Source organism: Oryctolagus cuniculus, chromosome 3, assembly GCF_051225735.1.
Source record: "Oryctolagus cuniculus isolate XC-2025 breed Fujian yellow rabbit chromosome 3, ASM5122573v1, whole genome shotgun sequence".
In the NCBI taxonomy this organism is placed as follows: domain Eukaryota; kingdom Metazoa; phylum Chordata; class Mammalia; order Lagomorpha; family Leporidae; genus Oryctolagus; species Oryctolagus cuniculus.
The window spans coordinates 123,407,881-123,433,530 of record NC_142869.1 but is presented as its reverse complement, the minus strand read 5'-3'; the positions used below and the strand labels follow the sequence as shown (position 1 = coordinate 123,433,530).

General features: G+C 37.3%; 1 long non-coding RNA gene across 2 annotated transcripts in view; it reads right to left on the bottom strand.

Annotated features, from left to right (window-relative positions):
• Positions 1 to 1,395: 1,395 nt before the first annotated feature.
• LOC149127494 (uncharacterized) overlaps positions 1,396 to 25,650 on the bottom strand; it is a 47,087-nt gene continuing 22,832 nt past the window's right edge. The window contains exon 3 of one of the 2 annotated variants that reach the window (XR_016231248.1): positions 1,396 to 1,551. This is a non-coding gene — a long non-coding RNA (uncharacterized LOC149127494). Of the gene's footprint in view, positions 1,552 to 4,364; positions 4,520 to 25,650 lie in introns of those variants that run through there. The other variant, XR_016231246.1, reaches the window with a different exon arrangement.

Genomic DNA, 25,650 nt, shown 5'->3' with positions numbered 1-25,650 from the left:
CTCTAAAAAGAGTTGGTAGTAAGAGGAAGAACTGACAATTGAATAAACCTTGGCTTGAACAATTTTGTGGGTCATACTGAAGAACTTAAATTTATTTGAAAGTTTGTGGAGGGCATGAATGGATTCTAAGCATTAGAAGGGCTAATCATATTTGTACTTTATTTTATTATTTTATTTTTTTATTTATTTGACAGGTAGAGTTACAGACAGCAAGAGAGAGAGACAGAGAAAGGTCTTCCTTCCCTTGGTTCACTCCCCAAATGGCCACTACGGCCGGCGCTGTGCCGATCCGAAGCCAGAAGCCAGGTACTTCTCCCTGGTCTCCCATGCGGGTACAGGGGCCCAAGCACTTGGGCCATGCTCCACTGCCCTCCTGGGGCCACTCAGAGAGCTGGACTGGAAGAGGAGCAACCAGGACTAGAACTGGTGCCCATATGGGATGCTGGTGCCACAGGCAGAGGATTAACCAAGTGAGCCACGGTGCTGGCCCCCATATTTGTATTTTAATTTATTTGTGATTTCTTTGGAAGTGGCATGGTAGTTAAATTTGAAGAGCTGACAATATACGTCTTGAATTTATCTGGTTAATAATTTTATCTTGGAGGATGAATAACAAGGGAATATGCTGGCTTTTATATAGCAACTTTGTGGAAATATATCATCAAAATTATAGTCTTTGAAAAGCAGAAAACCTTGTCCTCTTGAATATTTAATGTTTAAATATTGAATCCATTTTGGTAAAAGAGATTATAAATATTTGGAACTTGGTCAACAAAACCTGGCCTTGAAAATGTTTTCCTAAGTATTGCAGGTTATTGTTTTTCTAATCTAGATGCAGAAGTTTTACTATTACTCTTTGGATTCCATACAAGTAAAATAGCAGTGAAAACTAAACCCCACTTTAGATGCAACTATCTTGGAAGAAAAGAAAATAACTCCCAGGACTGGAACTGGCTCTGTTAGGCATTTCTTTGTTTACCATATATAGCAGTTTTCACATTTTAAAAAATGCCCTTTTTTGGAAAATGTGTCAAGTACTCAGTAAGACAGAACCATAGAGTCAAGTTTGTAAAGGCAAATTTGACAATCTGTTTCTCTGTTATAATTCATCAAAATGGTTCAAAAACTTTTGGAGAGGAGAAATCTTGTACCTTGGAAAATCTAATTACGAATTTGTGCTGATAATTGTATTGAGGCTTACTGCTTTGAACACGGAGTATATAAATTTTTAAAATTTATTTATTTATTTGAGAAGCAATTAATATGAGAGAAAAATTGAGAGAGTGAACATCTATCTTCCATTTCAATCACCAGATGCCTGCAACAATGGGAGCTGGACTGGGGCAAAGCTAGGAGCTGGGAACTTAATCCACATTTCCCATGTGAGTAGTAAGCAGTCAACTAGTCGAGCCTCCCAACCTCTGTATAAGGGGACGCTTGAATCAGCACCAAGAACCAGGAATTGAACCCAAATACTCTGATGTAGGATTCAGATGTTCCAACTGCCAGGCAATCACATACTCCAATATACCCAAGCAAGAAGGTAGGACACTGCAGGAAAGAAAGAGTGAGGGCTGAGTCAAGACGTAAGTGAATTTATAGTGGTATGTTCACAGGATTCCAAAGATCCTGCCTTATCATATCTAAAATCTCAGGAATAGAACTCTACAGCCATCTGTCCAAAGAGAGATCAAAGAAGCTGAGAACACTGTAAAGGATTAGAATCACTATTATCAGAGAAGTGAGAACATTCTCCTTGATTTGTAGAATTTCCAGACAATTCTAGATATACAGGCTTTGATATATATTATTAGTAGATAAATAGATAGATAGATAGATACATGTGCAAGTGCTTATGATTTACAATAATTGAGTACAGAACAAGCAATGTGATTGAATCGGCTGGGTTTTAAAGAAAGGGTTAAGGGGCAGGCACAGTGGCACAGCGGATTAAAGCCCTGGCCTGAAGCGCTGGCATCCCATATGTGTGCCAGTTCGAGTCCTGGCTGTTCCTCTTCCGATCAAGCTATCTGCTATGGCCTGGGAAAGCAGTAGAAGAAAGCCCAAGTCCTTGGGCCCTTGCACCCATGTGGGAGACCGGAAGAAGCTCCTGCTCCTGGCTTCTGATCGGCTCAGCTCTGGCCATTGCAGCCATCTGGGGAGTGAACCAGTGGATGGAAGATCTCTCTCTCTCTCTCTCTCTCTCTCTCTCTCTGTAACTGTCTTTCAAATAAATAAAATAAATCGTTAAAAAAAAAAAGGAAAGGGGTAATAAGAGGAAGAAAGCTGAAAGCCTAAGTAGGAGAGTACAGTCCAGGCTTTATAGTGCAAGAATTGGGAATGCAAGGTTAGAGCAATCGTAGCTGACAGATTAGGGAGGGCTAAACAACAGTGATAGAAAATAATTGACACTAAGGCAGGAGGAGAAATCAAAGATGTCTCTATATTATTCACAGAAGTTTCTTCTGAGATCAAGCAAGATGAGAAGCATGAAAGGAGGAATAGTTTTGATATGGATAAAATTCTTACAAGGATATGTTTGAGATGTTGTTAATAAATCCATGAAAAAGGTAAGTAAGTGTGGAAGTGAGAGATGGAGAAAATTATGCATTTAGAAATCATAAACACATGTGGTGTTCATGAACTTAGAAGTATATTTAAAATTAGCCAACAAGATGTAGAGTAAAATATAGTTTCATAAGAAAATGCTGACTAAAAATTTAAAAAAATAGAAAACATGGATGGATGTTGTGACATGGCACATTAAGCCCCTGCCTGAGATGTCCACGTTTTTTGTTGGAGTGCTTGGTTCAAATCCTGACTCCTGGCACTTCTGTCTCAGCTTCCTGCTAATGTACCTGAGAAAAAGCAGATGATGGCCCAGGTGCTTGGGTTCATGCCAGCTCTTGGCTTAGGCCTGCTCTAGCCTTGGCTGTTGTTGGCATTTGGGGAATGAATCAGCAGATGGAAGATATGTCTTTCTCTGTCTCTCCTTATCTCTTTTGGTCACTGTGCCATACAAATAGATAAATGAATCAAAAACAAACAAACTAAAACAGGAAGCCACCAAGGCAGAGAAGCAGAAATTGGAGAAGACAATCAGTTTAATAAAAGACATATGCCAAAATTGGCTATGAAGATAAGATCAATATCAGGGGTGGAGTACCTTTTTCTTCCAAGGGTCATTTGGGTATTTATAGCATCATTTGTGAGCCATACAAAATTATCAACTTCAAAAATTAGCCTGCTATAAATTTACTAAATTCCAAGTCCTGCCTGCAATTGCCTTTGCAGAGCCAGACTAAATGATTTCACAGGCCATAATGGTCCACTGGCACAATATCAACATTCCATGCTGAAGGTTCAAATGGCACAGCAATCAAAAACAGGCAGAATATTTAGTTTCTGAGTAAGTTCCAGGTCTTTCCTTTTTAAAAGATTTATTCCATTTATTTGAAAGGCAAAGTGACAGAAAGAGAGGGAAAGAAACAGAGAGAGATCTCTTTCATCCACTGGTTCACCTCCCAAATGGTTTCAGCAACTAGGGCAGGACCAGGCTGAAGCCAGGAGTCAGGAAATCTACCTCCCATGTGAGTAGCAAGGGTCTAAGTCCTTGGGCCATTTTCTGCTGCTTTCCCAAATGCATGCATCATCAGTGAGCTGGACAGGAAGCAGAGCAGCTGGGACTCAAACCAGTACTCTGTCGTGGGATACAGGTGTTGCAAGTAGTTGCTTAATCTGCTATACCACAATGTCAGGCCTACCCTGGCTTTTAAATTTTACTAAAGTCTTGTGTAGCTTTTCTAAAGCTGAGGCCAGTGAAGCCAAGGATAAAAAATAAAAACAAATAAAACTTTTTGTTAAACAAACAAAAAAAAATTTAGATTTTGCATTTGAAAGAAGAAAAGGAAAAATCACACATGCATACAAACAGTTGCTTAACCATTTTATATTTAAATATTCACATGATATTTCATCAATAATGGTTTTAGTTCCAGAAACTAATCAGATCAATACCAATGAGTCTGTGTAACAAAAATATCTGTGTGGTCTTGGATAAAGCAGACAGTCTGGCTGATTGGTGTTATCTCTCATGGGAAATAATATAGTCATCCTTCCCTCTTTTGCCTCAGTCAATTGTCATACACTGCAGAAGCTGAAGTCAAGGATTTGAGTCAAAGGAATTATAGAATCAGCAAATGTGTTCCATTTTTGACTAAATTTAAAATATCCTTTAAATTTTTTAACATTAACAAATAAAAGCAAAAATTATTTTCAAGGCCACCAATAATTCTAAAATTCCACTGAAGAACATAAATCCACAGAAAAGGGCCCAGAAAGGTAACAGAATGGATATGACTTTCCAATGAATTTCACTTAGACTACATGCCCTGTTCTGATGCTAATTTGCATGACAAGGTTGACAGTCCCATGGATCTTGACAGGCCTACGACATGGTTGAAACACAAAGCAGGAAAACACTGTATCTGAAATCCATTCCTTTTCAAAAGTTGCACCCCTAAAAAACATACAATGATTTAATTTCATAAGAAATAGAAAAACTTTAACATGCTGCACCACAGTGCCAACCCGAAGTGCCTACCCACCCTACCCTCTTCCACGGTATGCTTTCTTTTTTGTTATTGTATTTTGGTGGGGGAGGAATGTAATGCAATGATTGAATACATGTTCATTGATCTGATGACTTATGTCAAACTGTGTTTGTCAGGTAATGCAGACACATAGAACTATCTCCTCTTTATTTACTTGGTCTCATAGGCCTTTTTCATATGCAGTTTATTTCTTTTTTCTTTTTTTAAAAGATTTATTTATTTATTTGAAATTCAGAGTTACACAGAAAGGAGAGGGAGAAACAGAGAGAGAGAGACAGAGAGAGGTCTTCCATCTGCTGGTTCACTTCCCAGTTGGCCTCAATGGCTGGAGCTGTGCAGATCCGGAGCCAGAAGCCAGGAGCTTCTTCTGGTTCTCCCAAGTAGGTGCAGGGGCCCAAGGACTTGGGCCATTCTCTACTGCTTTCCCAGGCCATATCAGGGAGCTGGATCAGAAGTGGAGCAGCTAGGGTTTGAACTGGCACTCATATGGGATGCCAGCACTGCAGGCGGTGGCTTTACTCACTATGCCGCAGTGCTGGCCACCAGGTGATTCCTTCTTCTGCCCTCAGTCTGTTCCTCTTTCCATCTTTACTGGTTGACTGTATTACTAAGAGCCTAAACACTATCTTAATGATAATGTTAAAAAATGGTTTTATTTTCATCCTCATTCCAAATTGACATCAAACACACATCTGAGGTACTGAGTCAGGCAGTGAACTGAGGCTAAATGTGCTTTGTGGGAAAGCTACAGTCATAGCTTTTAATCCCAGATCCTTGGGGAGCTAATTTGGTTTTCTCCCTTGATGAGGATGTCCTCAAGATGAGGATGCGATTCAGTTTAGGTAACAAGAAATCTTATTACAGTCATGTACCGCACAATGACAGCCTGAGCCTACCCTGTGATTTCATAAGATTATGTCACCTACTGATGTTATAGCCATCTTAGTTTGTCTGAGTATACTCTGTGACTGCACAATGACGAAATTCCATAATAATACATTCCTCAGAGGATATGCCTGTCATTAAGTGATGTGTCACTATATTTGCTTTTTAGTAAACAAATGAGAGAAAAGAGATGGTTACTGTAAATTATTTTGGAATGGTAAAGAGTGCTGATGTAGCAAGCACTGTTAATCAGAACTAATCAGATCTTTCTCTGCACATACTGCTACTGGCACATACTCAGGCTTCTGCTCTGCTCTGTTTTCAGCCCCATCCAAGGGAAGGTGAACTTTGAACTCTGCTATGCTGTTTTCTATCCTGCTGTCTGTGGCCTTACTGCCTCCAATAAGGATCTTACATCTTTTGCTTGTTTTTTTTCTACCATTCCATAACTTTTAAAGGACTCCTTGTGGATACCAAAATCTGTGGATGTTCAAATCCCTTCTATTAAAATGGCACAGTATTTCCATATAAACTACAAACATGCTCTTATATTCTTTAAATCATGCCTATATTGCTTATAATGTTTACTACAATGTAATTGCTATGTAAATAGTTTTTATACTGTATTGTTTGGCAATTAATACAAGAAAAAATGAAAGAGAAGCATTTGCCATTGTAGTAAAATGAATCTTTGGTAACCAACCATCTTTGGAGCCATTTACATCAACCATACTTCCCTTTTCTAACATTGGTTATACAGCTTATGAAAATCATCAGACAACAAAGATAGGAAAATCTTATTCTTAAGATTCTTATTTCTCTTTCAAAAGTGTAAATGTTCTGGAATTAAATTGAAGTCTGAGTTTGGATTATTTAAAATAAAAAATAGCCTTTACTCACCTTTGTCTACTAAATCCAATTGGTAAGGGGATTAGCAATAGAAGTCAGTTAGCAGGGAAGAGAAAATGCAATTGCCTTGGCTAATGGTTTGTGAAGGAAGCAAATGCAGGGGCTCATCTAAACCTTAGCTGTGTCAATTACTTAGATGAAGAGCTAACAGGCTACCTTTCAAAACACTGCCAAAGGTATTAGTGGGCTAAGCAGAGCAAATTCAACTCCAGATGCTGCATGAGTTAATGCCTTTGCCAAGATTTCCATCAGAAGCAGACACTTTGCAATTGGAATTTATTGTAAGTGGAGTTTTCATAACAAAATTTAATTATTAATTGTATCTTTACAGCTAAAAGCAAACAATGCAAAAAGATAGTATAATCCAATGGACTATAATGTTTTTCATTTAAATTTATGCTCTCAAATAAGCAAATAGTTTAGCCAAAGGACTCAAAAGATACAAATCTTGACACATTTTGTAATGCACATATTATGTTTTTACCAAGAGTATTATCTTGTATTTGTATTAATTATGAAATCAATATTTCAGCTCTAAAAACAAACAAGCTTGCTGAATATTTAAAAAGAATAATTCATAGAGTCTAAACGTTTTGCTTCAGTTCTGTCTTTATTAAGTGCTTCACTGGGGGCAATCTGCTTGGCCTTGCTTTTTTTTTCTCATATTTTTGTCATCTCTATTGGAAAAGTTGGTAAAATATACTTGAGAAGTCATCTTAGATATAGATATCTATATTAACTGATGCAATTTTTCTTTACCTAGAAAAGGTAATTTATTTATTTTTTATTTAAAATAAACAAATTTCATGTATTAAATATATATTCAAATTTAAGAACACAGTGATACTTCCCACTATACCCTCCCTCCTGTCCACATTCCCACCTTCTTCCTCCTTCCTCTCTTATTCATTCCCTCTCCCAATTTTTATAGTTTACTATTTTTCAGTTTATTTTGTACTCATAAGATTAACCTTATACTAAGTAAAGAGTTCAAAAAATACTAAAGAAATAAAAAAAGAACACTGTTCCCCAACAATAGAGACATGGGTTATAAACAATCAAAGAATCTCAAAATGTCAATTTCATCCTATATATTACATTTTTGATACTCTATTAAATAGTTATCACAGATCAGGGAAAACATAACATTTGTCTTTTTAGGACTGGCTCATTTTACTAAGCATAATGGCTTCCAGTTGCATGTATTTTGTTGCAAAAGACAGGATTTCATTCTTTTTTACAGCTAAGTATTATTCCATACTACATATATACCATAATTTCTTTATCCAGTCATCAGTCGATGGACATCTGGGTTGATTCCATGTCTTTGCTATTGTGAATTGAGCTGCAATAAACATGGAGGTACAGATAACTCTTTCATATGCTGATTTCATTCCCCTTGGGTAAATTCCCAGTAGTGGGATTGCTGGTTCTTATGGTAGAACTATTTTCAGCTTTCTGGGGAATCTCCATACTGTCTTCCACAATGGCTGTACTAGTTTGAATTCCCACCAACAGTGGATTAGGGTAACTTTTCTCCCACATCCTCTCCAGCATATTTTGTTTGTTGATTTCTATATGAGAACCATTCTAAATGTGGTAAGGTAAAATCACAATGTGGTTTTGATTTGCATTCCCTGATGGCTAGTTATCCTGAGCATTTTTTTCATGTGTTTATCGGACATTTGAATTTCCTATTTTGAAAAATGCCTGTCCTTTGCCTCTTTCTTAACTGAATTGTTTGTTTTGTTGTTGTTGAGTTTATTGATCTCATTTTAGATTTTGGATATTAATCCTTTATCAGTTATATAGTTTGCAAATATTTTCTCCCATTCTGTTGATCACCTCCTAATTTTGTTGAGTGTTTCCTTTGCAGTTCAGAAGTTTCCTGGTTTGATGTAATCTCATTTGTCTGTTTTGGCTTTGCTTGAATTTTATTACAAAAAGTCATCAAGAGATCCCTGGCCCAAAATTAAGAACCAAGACTTCAAACTGTTCATGCTGAGAAGTTGTGCGGCTGGGACAAATCACTAATTCAACTGATGGACTTAGATCACTTCTAATGTCCCATGATTCTCAGTCAATGTACAATGAAAGTAAATCCCACTGTACCAAGCAAACACACACACACACACACACACACACACACTACTTTGACATATCTGAAAGTCTACTTATCAGAGGAAAGTTCATTTCCTAAAAAGGACACTTAGCATGAAGTATTATGACTTTGACTCCTCTCTATCAAACTACCATAACAGATTTCAAAGGCAACATTCCCTACAGTTACAAAAGTTCCTTGAATGCATAATTATGCTTCCATGCAATGCAAAACTGTATCACAAGATCACCTATTCCCAAGAGTTTTGGCCCCTCACACTTCAAGAAGGTGAACTCATTTTTCAGTAGATACAATAATATCAAGATTTAGTATATGCTTATTCATAAGGAAATGCATATGCATAAAAGAACTGTTACTGTCTCATCTAACTGCAGCTGCCCTGTTAAGAAATCTTCCAGCAACCACTACACTTTTTCACCAAGATAAAACTTAAGGAAGTTTCCTGAAACTATGGGCTTCTGATTCTCTGCTGGAGATTCAGTAATGAACAATTATTACTTCTGCTTCTCCCCAGTCATGTCCATGAATCCTATCCAGTCAAGGGGAAAGAGACAGAACCAAAGAGAGAAGGAAGCAAAGCTTGCTTTCTTTCTTCTTTACTTTAGTACAATGTCCATTTATGTCCTTGGTTTTGTCTCTAAATGCTGCTCTGTATATGTTATAGAGGGGAGACAGACAATCTTCTCTATCAGCTAAGTTACAGTTGTGTGTCCAGCAGCACTGAGGGGCCATGCTGAGTCATTGATTTAATCAACATCAATTGTGAGATGTGGCTCAAAACTGAAATTAAATATTGTGCATAAAAATAGATGTTTAATTTGTTAAAATATGAGTAATAATGCCTCAGTTGTTGTAAGCATGGCCTTGTTCTCACCTGACATCCTTATCTCCTTACAATGATGACCTTTTTCTTCCAAATTCAGAACATTGGAGGATGATTGATTAAATAGTCATCAAGCTATTAACACTTCAAGGGAGGATCATATCTTATTCATTATCATCTTCCAACAATAAGCAGACTCTTAGGATGGGCAACTGTCATTTTTAAATTTTCTGTAATATATTGGTAGGGTATAAAATCCTTTTTGTGAATCCTGACTAGCATAGATAAAGAGGGTAAATAAAGAAATAGAATAGATAGATAGACAGATAGATATATAATAGGTGATACATGATAATAAAATATATATACTAGGGTGTAAGAGGGTGCTCCCTTCCTTCTCAGAGGTGGGATTAGTGAGAAGGGCTCAGGAATGTCTCATCTTGGATGAGAATGGCTAGAAGAAATTTAGCTAGAAATGTTGACTAAAAAGTCTATGTATTGACCTTTCCAATATGCTATTTGGAGAATATTTAGACAGGAATATAGAGGCCCCAGAAAAATTGTGCTACAAAACACAAAATGTCAGAGTGGATATTTAGCACAGAGGTTAGGACACTGCTTGGGATGCTCACTTCTCATATTAGAGTGTCTAGTTTCGATTATTGTCTGTGCTTCTGACTCTAGTTTCCTGCTATTGTGTACCCTAGTAAGCAGCAGGTGATCATTTTAGTACCTGGGTCTGTGTCACTCAGGTGAACCAGTAGATGGAAGCAGATGTATATGTTTGCAACTCTCTCTCTCATTCTCTCTCTCTCCATCATTTTTTCAAATAAAGAAAAACAAACTTTAAAAAAGAAAATGAAGATAACAGAAAAAAAATTAAATTCCTGTTTTTAAGGCTGATTCTAAAAGATGGTTATATTTCTTGCACCGCATTTTTTATTGGTTGAGTCAATAAGAGATCCCATAATCTAAGAAATAGACATAGAAACACACACTGCTGTGTAAAGAATCCCACTCTAAAGTTCTAGTCCTTCTCTGTCTTACTTGGTTTCCCATGGTTTCTTCACTTTTGAACATTTAGTCTCATTGTCTCATTTAATAAAAGCTCAGTTAGGTATACTCACATCCAAAAATTATTTTATTACCCAGTGCTCTTTTTGCTGTAAGGAGAAAAATAAAACTTTCAGAATATCATTGCTGTCCTCCTAAAATCACTCATAAATTGCTAATTGTTAATTTACTTGTCTTTTGCTTCCCATTCAGTAGATCAGGTGCATTGGACATTTCTTGATTGCAGAGACTGTGTTTGACTCATCTTTGAACATTCTGATATAGTATAATAATAAAAAGAAAAATAAACAGATAATTGGGGATAATATGTAAGACTGTGACAGCCATTCAAGATATGGAGGAATAGAAATTGGGTCAGGCAAATCAGAGGCACCATGCAATCTGGCTGACATGACAAGACTGAGGGACCAGAGAGAACAATCTAGAAATATTGGATCAGCAAATAAAAACCAGTGAGACCCCAAAGGAGGAGTGATACAAAAGGTGAAGTATTGGAGAAGCCACTGATTGAGGAATCCAAGGACTTCCACTTTCAGCCAAGATGGAGGAATATGAGGTGGATCTACCCTCCAGCATGAAATAACTGATTATCCAGACACAACTTATGAATCAATGGCTTTCAAGATATTTGCTATAAGGCAAAAAGGGACAGTGATTTCTGAGAGGCAGAAAACAAATGTGACAGACACCACAATTTCCCTGGTTTATCAGTTGGAGAGAATCCTTAGGCTGCAATCCAAGGAGGAACAGAAGTAGAACCCAGTGAAAGTTCTAAGTTGAGGAGAAAGGATGGTAGGGAGCCCAGGATGGTTCAAATTATCTGCACAGAATAATAGACAAAACACCCCTGTACAGATCAGCTCAAGTATTTACAAAGTGGTGACGGTGACACTCTTCTGTTGCATGTCAATCAGTTTCTACATATGGGTAAAAAACTGAGGTTGGGGCTGGTGCTGTGGCTCCATAGGCTAATCCTCTGCCTGCGGTGCTGGCACACCGGTTTCTAGTCCCGGTCAGAGCACTGGATTCTGTCCCGGTTGCTCCTCTTCTAGGCCAGCTCTCTGCTGTGGCCAGGGAGCGAAGTGGAGGATGGCCCAGGTCTTTGGGCCCTGCACCCGCATGGGAGACCAGGAGAAGCACCTGGCCCCTGGCTTTGGATCAGCACGGTACGCCGGCCACAGCGTGCCGGACGCAGCGACCATTGGAGGGTGAATCAATGGTAAAGGAAGACCTTTCTCTCTCTCTCTCTATCTCTCACTGACCACTCTGCTTGTCAAAAAAAAAAAAAAAAAAAAAAAAAAAAAAAAAAAAAAAACACAAAACTGAGGTTGGAGTGAGAACTGAGAACTGCCTGAATAGAATAATATCAGCAGGAAGGAGAGTAGTCCTTGCTCCCAGCAATCAGATTGTAAAACATCACAAATCACAAGGATCCAAGTATGCTATTCAGAAAGGCTCACCCTTAGCAACTGAGCAAAATTCACCATCCTAATCTGTCTTACAAAGATCAACATCAATTAGTTATAATTCCAATAACCTTGATCAACATTAAAAATATAATCTGAGACTTTTTCTTTTTTTTAAGATTTAATTATTTATTTGAAAGACAGTGTTACAGAGAGAGATAGAGACAGAGAAGAGGTCTTCCATCCTCTGGTTCACTCACCAGATGGCCACAATGGCTGGAGCTGCCCCGATCCGAAGCCAGGAGCCAGGAGCTTCCTCCAGGTCTCCCACATGGGTGCAGGGGTCCAAGGACTTGGGCCATCCTCCACTGCCTTCCCAGGCCATAGCAGAGAGCTGGATCAGAAAAGCAGTAGCCAGGACTAGAACTGGCGCCCATATGGGATGCCAGCGCTTCAGGCCATGGCTTTAACCCACTGTGCCATAGCACTGGCCCCAGTCATTTAATTTTATGTATTGAAAACACTACTGAATCTGTCAGTGAAAAATATACACTGGTGTGAGTACCAAAAGTAGGAAAATGTTTGCTATGGAATTGTCTTTTTGGATTTTCCACAGGAAATTGTATTTCATATTATGAAAGGAAAATAGGTTAGTCAATACAGTTACGTTTTCCATGGATATAGGAATAGATCTTAATCTGTTGGTTCTTTTATACTTTCCTCGTCTCTTGAAAGTCTCTACATGTAACTCATTTTGTTTTTTATTTTGAAGACAGTATTTTAATGGTTAGACTGAGTGAAAATATTTTCTGAGAAAATGGAAACCTGAAAGCTGCATTGTTAAAATGAAAAATACAGCTTTCTTATTCCAGAAGAGAGAGACTGGAATGAATATCTACTCAATAATTTGGGTGAATTGTATTGTAAATTTTGCCCCTTAGAGTTTTTAGTAAGATTTGGAAATATTCAAACATTGAGGAAAAACTTTTTGCTTAGTTTCTGCCTGAGACCATAGGCCAGTATTAGGATATGTTCTGTGTGCCATAATTATTTAAATGTAAAAGATGAAATCATGAAGGTACTCAAAATTGGATGAATATGTATTAAGAAAAGCCTTTTCTAAGCATGTCACATAAAGAAACATTAAAAGAGAAAATGTCAGTTTTTGCTAAATATAAACTACATATAACTTCCTTCATTTCATAGCAATTAAAAGATAAATTACAAACTAAGAAACTAACTAGATGAGGACATATTCATAAAACAATTTTTATGTACTTTCTTTTTCTTTTTTCTAACTTTTATTTAATAAATATAAATTTCCAAAGTACAACTTTTGGATTATAGCAGTTTTTCCCCCCATAACCACTCTCCCACTGGCAACCATCCCATCTCCCATTCCCTCTCCCATCCCATTCTTCATCAAGATTCATTTTCAATTATCTTTATAAGCAGAAGATCAATTTAGTATATACTAAGTAAAGATTTCAACAGTTTGCACCCACACAGAAACACAAAGTATAAGGTACTGTTTGAGTACTAGTTATAGCATTAATTCACATAGTACAACATATTAACAGCAGAGATCCTACATGGGGAGTAAGTGCACAGTGACTCCTGTTGTTGATTTAACAATTGACACTCTTATTTATTATCAGCAATCACCCAAGGCTCTTGTCATGAGCTTCCAAGGCTTTTTAGCCAGATCCGAATGCCTTAAGGGCTGATTCTGAGGCTTAGAGTGCTGTTTAGGGCATCTGCCATTCTATGAGTCTGCTCTGTATCCCACTTCCCATGTTGGATTGTTCTCTCCTTTTTAATTCTATCGGTTAGTATTATCAGACACTAGTCTTGTTTATGTGATCCCTTTGGCACTTAATCCTATCATTATGATCAATTATGAATTGAAACTGATCACTTTGACTAGTGAGACAGCATTGACTTGATAGCTCTTGTCCTGACTGTCGAGGAACAACTTACTACTTTATTCCTTTTGTATGTTTTTGATCTACTTAATACCATTGGTTGAACTCTTTAATTAACACACAATTATTCTTAGGTGTTTAAATTTAACTGAAAAATGGTCCCTGTCAAATATAAGAGTGGGAATAAGAGAGGAAGGAGATGTACAGGTCAGCACATGCTCACTCAGACTGACCACTAACGGTAGAGTTAGAAACATGCCAGGACATTCCAATTCAATCCCAGCAAGGAGACTTTTTCTTTTTAAAACTATTTTATTTATTATTTATTTGAGAGATAGAGTTATAGACAAAGGGAGAAACAGAGAAAGGCCTTCCATCCACTGGGTAACTCCTCAAATGGCCACAATGGCCAAAGCTGGGCTGGTTCAAAGCCAGGAGCCAAAAGATTCTTCTGGGTCTCCGAAATGAGAGTAGAGGCCCAAGCACCTGTGCCATCTTCTACTGCTCTCCCAGGCCACAGCAAAGAGCTATTATTGGAAGAGGAGCAGCCAGGACATGAATTGGTGCCCATATGCAATGCTGATGCTGCAGGCAGAGGCTTAGCCCATTATGCTACAGCACTGGCCCCAATCTGATACTTCTTCTACTGCACAGTAAAAAGAAAGCCTGAAAACACAATATCTGGTATTTTCTTAAAAAAAAGTACCAGGTAAGAAAAGAACTAGAAAAAAAAGGAACATAATGAGAAGAAAAAAAAATAAAGAATCAAAACTGACTAAGAAATGGTTCATGTGATAGCACTGGTAGACCAGACTCTAAAGCAGTTGTAAGTAACTGTACTGAAAAGTATCCAGAAACATCATATTGGATAAAGATGTGGAAAGTGTAAACAAGACCAAACTAAAATTAAGAGACAACAAGGTATTGATGAAATATTTCCTGGAGAGGATAAATGACAGATTACAACTCACGGAAAAGATTAGTGAGCTTGACAAAATAGCAAAAATAACTAACCTGAATGCAATGCACACAGAATAAAACATGGAACCACTGAGCAGATTGTCAGCAAGCTATGAGACAATTTGAATCACTCAATAAATCTGTGCTTGGAGATCTGAAGGAGAGTGTGAAATGGGATAGAAAATATAGAAAAGGGCAAGAGAACAAAACAGAATGAAACAGGCAACTTGTGATTATAATTGTTGTTTTAGCCCTTGTTCATACACCTGCAGAACTCCTGGACTTCCTACTTCTTACTTGTTGACTATTATTGTTACTGGTGAAGTAAGCCTGTGATTATAGAGTGGATTAAAATTATTTCTTTGCAAAAATTAATGTAAAAATGGAGGCAAGAAGGAGGCTTGGGGGAGATAAGTTTGGGAGGAAGGAAATATAGTTATCTTCTTAGGACTGTATCTATGAAACACTTGAAATCTGTCCTCTTCATATTAATAAAAAAGAAAACACAGAAAAAATAAGGACTCAAAAGTATCTAGTCTGCGCTGAAACTGAAAACCCACAAAGAAATCAACCAAGACAAGTTAAAACCCCTCAAGAACAAAACATATAAATAAAAATTAAACCCAAGAAAACAAAATATATGATATGAAGAAAAAAATTATAGAAGGCAGACAAAATGAGAAAAAAAGAAAAGAAAAATGAACAGAGTCCCAGAGAAATAAGACACATCATACACCAAGAAACACACAAAGAATGTGAGTACTTGAGCCGGCGCCGCGGCTCACTAGGCTAATCCTCCGCCTTGCGGCACCAGCACACCGGGTTCTAGTCCTGGTCGGGGCGCCGGATTCTGTCCCGGGTGCCCCTTTTCCAGTCCAGCTCTCTGCTGTGGCCCGGGAAGGCAGTGGAGGATGGCCCAAGTGCTTGGACCCTGCACCCCATGGGAGACCAGGAGAAGCACCTGGCTCCTGCCTTCAGATCAGTGTGGTGCGCTGGCCGCAGCAAGCCAGCCGCGGCGGCCATTGGAGGGTGAACCAATGGCAAAGGAAGACCTTTCTCTCTGTCTCTCTCTCTCTCACTATCCACTCTGCCTGTCAAAAAAAAAAAAAAAAAAAAAAAAAAAAAAAAAAAAAAGTGAGTCCTTGAATAAGGATACTGGAATGACAAGAAAAAAACAATCTTTGAAAAACAGATGGAAACCATCAAATATTTGAAAATATATTAAGCTATACAACTGAGAAGCATATTGAACCTTAGTGAATTTATCTTTGTCACATAGTGACAAATTTAGAAACAGGAGGAAAAAATTATTATTAAAATAGTGGCTAGTTGGGGGTGGTGCTGTGGCATACCGGGTAAAGCCCCGCCTGCAGTGCTGGCACCCCATATGAGCACCGGTTCAAGTCCCAGCCGCTCCACTGCCAATCCTGCTCTCTGCTGTGGTGTGGGAAAGCAGTGGAGGATGCTCTAAGACCTTGGGCCCCTGCAACTGTGCGGAAGACCTGAATGAGGCTCCTGGCTCCTGGCTTTGGGCTGGCAGAGCTCCAGCCACCGTGGCCAGTTGGGGAGTGAACCAGAGGATTAAGGACCTCTCTCTCTCTCTCTCTCTGCCACTTCTCTCTGTGTGTTACTCTGACTTTCAAATAAATAAATAAATCGTTAAAAAAAGAAATATAATGTTTACAATTAACAAGCATAGTGTATGTTAAAAAAAATAGTGGCAATCATAGACAAGAGCCACCAATGGAGACCAGAAAACAGTGGGATGAGAAATTCACTGACAAAGGAAAGGAAACTAAAACCTTTTCAGCAAGAGTGTCACGTCTAGCAAAACTAACTTTCAAAAATAAAACTAAGATAAAAGTGTTTCTAGTTCAATGAAAGTGAATTTACTGCCAACAGATGTGCCTTACAAAAAATTGCTAAAGAATATTTTTGAGGCACACAGGAAGTGACAATAGCTGGTAACTTGAATGGTAACATAACAAAACAAAGAACATGAGTAAATAAGAGAGTAAAATGTCTATTTCCTCTCTTTTTTTTCTGAGTTTATTTTGGAAGAAATCATATAAAAATTATATATATAAAATCATATTTCCAGGCTTATAATATATAGAAATACAATGGATCTGTCAATAATAGCAGATGGATGGAAATGAAGATGTTCTGATTAAAAAAAGATGCCAGATGGCAAATAAAATCTACAGGAACCAATGAGAAAAACATGAAAGAGTAAGTAGGAAATTAATATAATGTCAAATATTGTAATTATATTATTGCCCTCTTCTTGCAAATTGTAAAAGACACAAAATTATATAACACTTTATACAAAATGTTATTGAATTTGTATCCTATCTAGACATTAGGATCATACAAAGGGAGCAATGAGACACTAGACCTGTATAAGAATAAAATTTCTATCTCACTGGAGTGAACCCTAAGACTTCAATTATATTTTGTTGTTAAAATATATATGGTAACAGAACAATAATTAAGAAGCTAATTATAAATATATACTACAAGATTTTAATGGAATTAGAATATTACTTGCAAGTATTATGGTGAATATAACTAGAAAATGTTAAAGCAGATATTCATTTAATACATAAAATAGCAGGAAAGGAGGCTGCAGAGATCACAAGAGATGTCAAATAGAGAACAAAGCAAAGATGAAGAGGCAGAACTAAGTTTAAATATATCAGTAATGGGGCTGGCACTGTGGTGTAGTGGGTAAAGTCACAGCCTACAGTGCAGGCATCCCACATGGGTGCCCATTAAAGTTCCAGCTGCTCCACTTCTGATCCAGCTCTCTGCTATAGCCTGGGAAAGCAGTAGGAGACGGCACAAGTTCTTGGGCCCCTGCACCGACGTGGAAGACTCAAAAGAATCTCCTGGCTCCTGGCTTCAGATCAGTGCAGCTCCAGCCATTGTGGACAATTGAGGAGTGAACCAGTGGATGGGAGACCTCTCTCTTTTGCTCTGCTTCTCCTTCTTTCTCTGTGTAACTCTTTCAAATATATATATATATATATATATATATATATATATATATATCAGTAAAAGATTTAGCTGTGACATCATACACATGTGTGCGGGGAAGTTGTACCACCTGGGAGCTAACCCTTGGCACTGATCACCTAGAAAGAGAGATGAGGCTGTGATTATGCCAACAGGCATGATCAAATCCTCTACCCTACTGAAAATAGAAGAGCTCTACCATGCCCAGCTTGGGTATTACCCTGGATTCTCACCCTCACACTTGAGTACTGATCAGAGCTCCCTAGTACCATCCAGCAAATGCTTGTGGATAGTCGTTGAAGGAGCAGACACCCCATTAAGCCACAGAGTCATAGTTCAAAGATAAAAGCCATAATAGGAAAAAACAAAGTGTCTCCACAAATTCCAAAAAAATAAATGCAGAAACTCAAAAAACAAGAATAAGGAAAGCAACACAACTCTCAAAAATGGGCACAATGACACTTCAATATTAAAATGTGAGGAAAAAGAGATTGAAAAAATGCCTGAGAATGAATTCAAAAGAATGGTTGTAAGATTATTCAGGAACACGGACAAACAAATTCATGAGATAAAGAAATCCATACATGATATGGATGAAACAATTTGAGGAGAGATTGATATGTTGAAGAAAAATCAAACTGAAATATTAGAAATTAAGATTTCAATGTTTCAAATAGAAAATACAGTGGGAAGCTTCAGCGACAGACTTGTTGAGACCGAAGAAAGACTATTTGAGATAGAAGAAAAATCCTTGAAAACATCAGTCAGGCAAAAAGAAAAAGAAAGAATTTAGAAAAACTAAAATAGTGTTCAAGATTTGTGAGTTACTATCAAACAATCAAGCATACATATCTTAGTTCCTGAAGCCATGAAAGGAGAAAATGAATTAGAAGGTGTAATCAGTGAGATAATAGAAAACTTCCTTCACTTAATAGATACAACCAGAAAAGACATGACACCTTGTACTGGATCTTTCAGCAATGATACATAAAGATTCTAACATTTGCACAAGAGAAATGCCAAATTGTTTCAAAGGACCCTCAATTAGAAGAACAGCTAATTTCTCACCAGAAACAGTAATGGCTAGGAGAGAATGGAGAGACATAGTCCAAATCCTAAAAGAAAGAAACTGGCAACCCAGAAAACTGTACCCAGCAAAGCTCTCATTTGCAATGAGGAGAAATAAAGACCTTCCAAGACCAACAGAAATAGAAAGAATTTGTCATCACTTGTTCAACCTCAAAAATTATTCTTAAAGATGTGCTACACAGAAAAACAGAATGGTAGTATTTATTATGCAAGAATGAAAAAAATCAACCAAAGTACAATTGAAATTCAAAGCCAACATTAAGGATATTTATGAAAAAATTATAGGACTAAATCATTACTTATCAAGAGTAACTTTGCATGTAAATAACCTAAGTTCACCAATTAAAAGATACAGATTGAGGGTCTGGTGCTGTGGCACAGTGGGGAAAGATGCCATCTTCAGTGTTGGCATCCCATATGGGTGCCAGTTCAAGTCCCGGCTGCTCCACTTCCAATCCAGCTCTCTGCTATGGCCTGGGAAAGCAGTGGAAGATGGCCCAAGTCCTTGGGCCGCTGCACCTACATGGGAGACCTGGAAGAAGCTCCTGGCTCCTGGGTTTGGATCAGCACATCTAAGGCCGTTGCGGCCAATTGGAGAGTGAACCATCAGATGGAAGACCTCTCTCTTTCTCTCTCTCTCTCTATCTCTCTCTCTCTCTCTCTGACTCTCCTCTCTCTCTGTTTAACTCTAACTTTCAAATAAATAAATATTTTTTAAAAAGATACAGATAGAATGGATTAGAAAACAAAACTCAGGGACCAGTGCCATGGCTGACTTGGTTAAACCTCCTCCTGCAGTGCCGGCATCCCATATGGGTGCCGGGTTCTAGTCCCGGTTGCTCCTCTTCCAGTCCAGCTCTCTGCTGTGGCCCAAGAGGGCAGTGGAGTATGGTCCAGGTGCTTGGGCCCCTGCACCCACATGGGAGACCAGGAAGAAGCACCTGGCACCTGGCTTCAGATCAGTGCAGCACCAGCCGTAGTGGCCATTTGGGGGGTGAACCAATGGAAGGAAGACCTTTCTCTCTGTCTCTCTCTCTCACTGTCTATAACTCTGCCTGTCAAATAAAAAAAATACTTATCTATTTCCACTTGCAAATAACATGCCTCACCAACAGAGATACAGAAATATGCAAAACATTTCCTTTTAAATAAACGTACAAATTTGAAAAAAAAAGAAAACAAGATACAAACACATTGAAAGTGAGAGGATGAAAAAAGATATTCCATTCTACCTGAAAGCAATAATGAATATGTGTAACTATCTTAATATCAGACCAAATAGACTTTAACCCAAAAACAGTTAAAGGAGACAAAGACTGGTATTAGGTAATGATTAAGGGGTCAATCCTACAGGAAGATATGACTAAAGTTTATGTATATGCACCTGATGCCAGGGTGCCTGGCTATTTAAATCTTATAGTTCCTAAAGTGAAGCATAGACTCCAATGCAAGAGTGATGGGGGACTTTAACACCCCATTTTCATCAATAGACAAATCAACTAGACAGAAATCAACAAAGAAACAATAGAAGCAATCTATACTATGGACTAAAGGGACCTAACAGATATCTACAGAATATTTCCTTCCACAGTTGAAGAACACAAATTCTTTTCATCAATACATGGAACATTCTCTAGGTTAGATTATATGCTAGGCCATAAAGTAACCCAAAAAATTAGAGGAAAATGAAATAATACCATGCATCTTTTCTCACCACAAGGAAAGGAGTAGGATAAATTAAGAAACTCAAAAACATATGCAAACACAAGGAGACATACTCCTGAATGAACAATGGGTCATATAAGAAATCAAAAGAACAATCAGAAAATTCCTTCAAATGAATGAAGTTGATAAACAACATATCAAAATTTATAGGATACAGGAAAAGCAGTGATAAGTGGGGAGCTTATAGTAATTAGTGCCTATATCAAAACATTAGAAAGGCATAAAATAAATGAGCTATCAATGCATCTCAAGGACTTAGAAAAACAACAATGAATCAAATCCAAAATTAGTAGGAGGAAAGGAATAATTAAAATATGGTAGAAAAAAGAAAAATTGAAACAAAAATTATACAAATCTTTTTTTTAATCAGAAGGGAGGTATATTCCGCTCAGCTGAATTCTTCTCCTCAATGGAGACCAGTGCCTGAGTGCTAGCCCTATTGAGTATAATATTCGTCTGCTCTGTCCCAAAGAGAACACAAAGGATATGTGCAGTCCTAAGTGTAAGTTCAGATTCCCCAGCGATGTCTCTCACCAGGTAACCAGGAACACCCGAGCTTATGGTATCTCACACTGAGACTATGGGAGGAAGAACCACTATAATCCAAAAGCTGTACCTATTAAGTTTATATTTATTAAATAAAAACTTTCTGAAAAATGATACAAAATATCAGTGAAATGAAAAACTGTTTTGAAAGAATAAGCAAAATTTAAACAAAACTTTCTCAATTAACTAAATAAAAAAGAGAGGGGACTCAAATCAATAAAATCAGAAATGAACAAGGAGATGGAACAATGGATAAAATAGAAATTTAAAAAATCATCAGAAATTACTACAAACAGTAATATGCCAATAAATTGAAAAAGCCCAGAACTAGATGAATTCACTCCTGAATTTTACCAGACATTTAAAGAAACATTAACTCCCATTCTTTTCAAGCTATTCAAAACAACTGAAAGAGAGGGAGTCCACCTAAACTCCTTCAGTAAAGCCAACATCACCTTAATTCCTAAACTAGAAGAAGATACAATACAGAACCAATGTTGTAGACCAATTTCCCTGATGAACACAGATGCAAAAACTCTCAAGAAAATACTAACTAATCGAATACAACAATATGTGAAAGATGCAAAAGAAACACTCAACAAAGTTATGAGGTGGATGATAATATGGGAGAAAATATTTACAAATTATCCAGCTGGTAAAGGATTAATAGCTAGAATCTACAAAAAGCTCAAGAAACTCAACAATAACAAAACAAAGAATCCAGTTAAGATATGAACAAAGGATACAAACAGGCATTTTTCAAAGAATGAAACTTAAATGGCCAACAGACACATTAAAAAATGCTCAAGATCACTAGACATCAGGGAAGTGCAAATAAAAACCACAATGAGGTTTCAACTCATGCCAATTACAATGACTCTCATACAGAAATGAACAAACAATAAGTGCTAGCAAGGATGTTGGGAAAATGGAAACTTATTCCATTGTTGGCATCATGTAAACTAGCACAACCATTGTGGATGACAGTATGGAGATTTCTCAGGAAGCTTACAATAAATCTACCATATGACCCACTCATCCCACTCCTGGAAATTTACCCAAATGAAATGAAATCAGCACATGAAAGTGTTATTTGTACCCCCATGCTTATTACAGCTCAATTATCAAAAGCTAATACATGGAATCAACCCATACTTCCATCAATTGATGACTGGATAAAGAAAATGTGGTGTATACACACTACAGAGTGCAACTAAGTCATAATAAAGAATGAAATCCTATCTTTCGCAGCAAATTAGATACAACTGGAAATGATTATGGTTGGTGACATATGCCAGCCTCAAAAAGCCAAATATGTTTTCTGTGATATATGGCAGCTAATATAGAATAGAAAAATGTATAGAAATGAAGTGCTCACTTTAGTATATGATTGTTACTTTTAATCAGTGTTTATACTACTGTGTAACTGTGGTCTTCCAACTTTTTACTTGTTTAATATTATAATTAGTGGGTAATTGAGCCTGTGAATACAGAGTTCATTAAAATTATGTCTTTGTCACCATACATAAGAGTGTTAATTGTTAAATTACAAGAGTCATTGGGTAATAACTCTCAATGCAGGACCTCTATCCTCAATGAGTTGCTTATGAGAGTTAACTGTAAAACTAGTTTTCATTCAGTTTTTATGTGTGTGCATGTGTGTGCAAATTGTTGAAATCTTTATTTAGTATAGAGTTGGTCCTCTATGCACAAAGTTAACTGAAAATGAATCTAAATGGAGAATGGGACTAGGAAGGGAGAAGGAGGAGGAGGAGGGGTGGGAGTATGAATGGGAGGGTGGGTATGGTGGGAAGAATTAGTATATTCCTAAAGTTGTATTATGAAATTTGTATTCCTTAAAAATAATTTTAAAAAGGGAAAAGAAGGGAAATTATGTCTGCAAAAACTGATGAAGAGAGAAGAGAGATGGTGGAGGATGGGGGAGCAGAGAAATGAGCGAAGTGTGATTGTCTTCTGATACTGTATGTATGGAATGAATAAAATCAGTTCTCTACAATAAAAAAATTAAAACAACAACAAAGAAGTTTTAAGAAAAAAGTGTGTTCCAAATGCATGGTGGTTACAAAAACAAAATATCACATTCAAAGTTACAAACACATGCAAAAACACCTTACACAAAAATCCACTCAACATGGATTAAAGATTTAAATCTATAACATGACACCATCAAATTATTAGAGAACACTGGAGAAACCCTGCAAGAAATTGGCACCAGCAAAGACTTGTTGGAAAAGACCCTGGAGTTACAGGCGGTCAAAGTGAAAATTAACAATTGGGATTGCATCGAATTGAGAAGCTTCTGTACGGCAAAAGAAACAGTCAGGAAAGTGAAGAGGCAACTGACAGAATGGGAAAAAATATTTGCAAACTATGCAACTGATAAAGGATTAATAACCAGAATATATAAAGAAATCAAGAAGCTACACAACAACAACCAACCCAGTTAAGAGATGGGCAAAGGACTTCAACAGACATTTTTCAAAAGAGGAAATCCAAATGGCCAACAGACACATGAAAAAATATTCAGGATCACTAGGCATCAGGGAAATGCAAATCAAAACCACAATGAGGTTTCACCTCACTCTGGTTAGAATGGCTCAAATACAGAAATCTACCAACAACAGATGCTGGCAAGGATGTGGGGAAAAAGGGACACTAACCCACTGTTGGTGGGAATGCAAACTGGTTAAGCCACTATGGACATCAGTTTGGAGACTCCTCAGAAACCTGAAGATAACCCTACCATACAACCCAGCCATCCCACTCCTTGGAATTTACCCAAAGGAAATGAAAATGGCAAGCAAAAAAGCTATCTGTACCTCAATGTTTATTACAGCTCAATTCACAATAGCTAAGACCTGGAATCAACCCAAATGCCCATCAACAGTAGACTGAATAAAGAAATGATGGGGCCTGTACTCTATAGAATACTATACAGCAGTAAAAAGCAATGAAATCCAGTCATTTGCAACCAAATGGAGGAATCTGGAAAATATCATGCTGAGCAAATTAAGCCAGTCCCAAAGGGACAAATATCATATGTTCTCCCTGATTGGTGACAACTAACCAAGCACCAAAAAGGAAACCTGTTGAAGTGAATTAGACACTATGAGAAACAATGACTTGATCAGCTCTTGGACTGACCGTTGATGAAAAATTTAATACCTTATCCCTTTTAGTATTTTTTTTGTTCTACTAATACTATTAGTTGAACTCTGTAATTAACACACAATTATTCTTAGTGTTTAAATTTAACTGAAAAGTCATCTTGTTAAATATAAGAGTAGGAATAAGAGAGGGAGAAGATGTACAGTTTGGGACATGCTCAATCGAACTTGCCCAAAATGGCAGAGTTAGAAATGTGACAGGGGATTCTAATTCAATCCCATCAAGGTGGCATGTACCAACGCCATCTCACTAGGCTAAGTGATCAGTTTCAGTTCACAATTAATCATAATGATAGGACTAAGAGTCAAAGGGATCACATAAACAAGACAAAAGTCTGCTAATACTAACTGATAGAATTAAAAAGGAGAGAAATATCCAACATGGAAGTGGGATACAGAGCAGACTCATAGAATGGCAAATGTCCTAAACAGCACTCTGGCCTCAGAATCAGCCCTTAAGGCATTCGGATCTGGCTTAAGAGCCCATGAGAATATTTTAGGCATGGAAAGCCAAAACACTCTGGCAAAAAAAAAAAAAAAATAGAAAGACGTAAATGAAAGATCTCCACGAGTGAGATCCCAGTGGAAAGAACAGGTCATCAAAGAAGGAGGTACCTTTCTCTGAAGGGAGGAGAGAACCTCCACTTTGACTATGACCTTGTGTATATAAGATTGGTGCTGATGAACTCAAATGGCTTCCATAGATTTGGCAACGAATGACAAGAGCCTAGGGTGATTACTGATGCCATAAACAAGAGTGTCAAATTGTTAAGTCAATAACAAGAGTCACTGTGCACTTACTCCTCATGTAGGATATCTGTCCTTAATGTTTTGTACATTGTGAATTAATGCTATAACTAGTACTGAAACAGTATTTTACACTTTGTGTTTTTGTGTGGGTGCAAACTGCTGAAATATTTACTTAACATATGCTAAATTGATCTTCTGTATATAAAGATAGTTGAAAATGAATCTTGATGTGAATGGAATGGGAGAGGGAGCAGGAGATGGCAGGGTTGCGGGTGGGAGGGAAGTTTTTTTGGGGGGAAAAGACATTATAATCCATAAGCTGTACTTTGGAAATTTATATTTATTAAATACAATTAAAAAATCAGGGAAGTTCTATGTTGAAGACAACTATTCAAATGCTGGAAGCAACTAAATTAATACTAAATTAAATAAGCTGTAAAAAAGTTAGCAGAGATAAAAATGGATACTTTATAATAATAAAATGGTCCAATCATGAGGTAGATATCATAATTAGAAACACATATTTACATAGCAACAAAGTCCAAATTTTATGAAGCAAGAACTGAGGCATTGAAAGAAATAAGCCACTTAATAATCTCATTTTCAATACAGAAAGA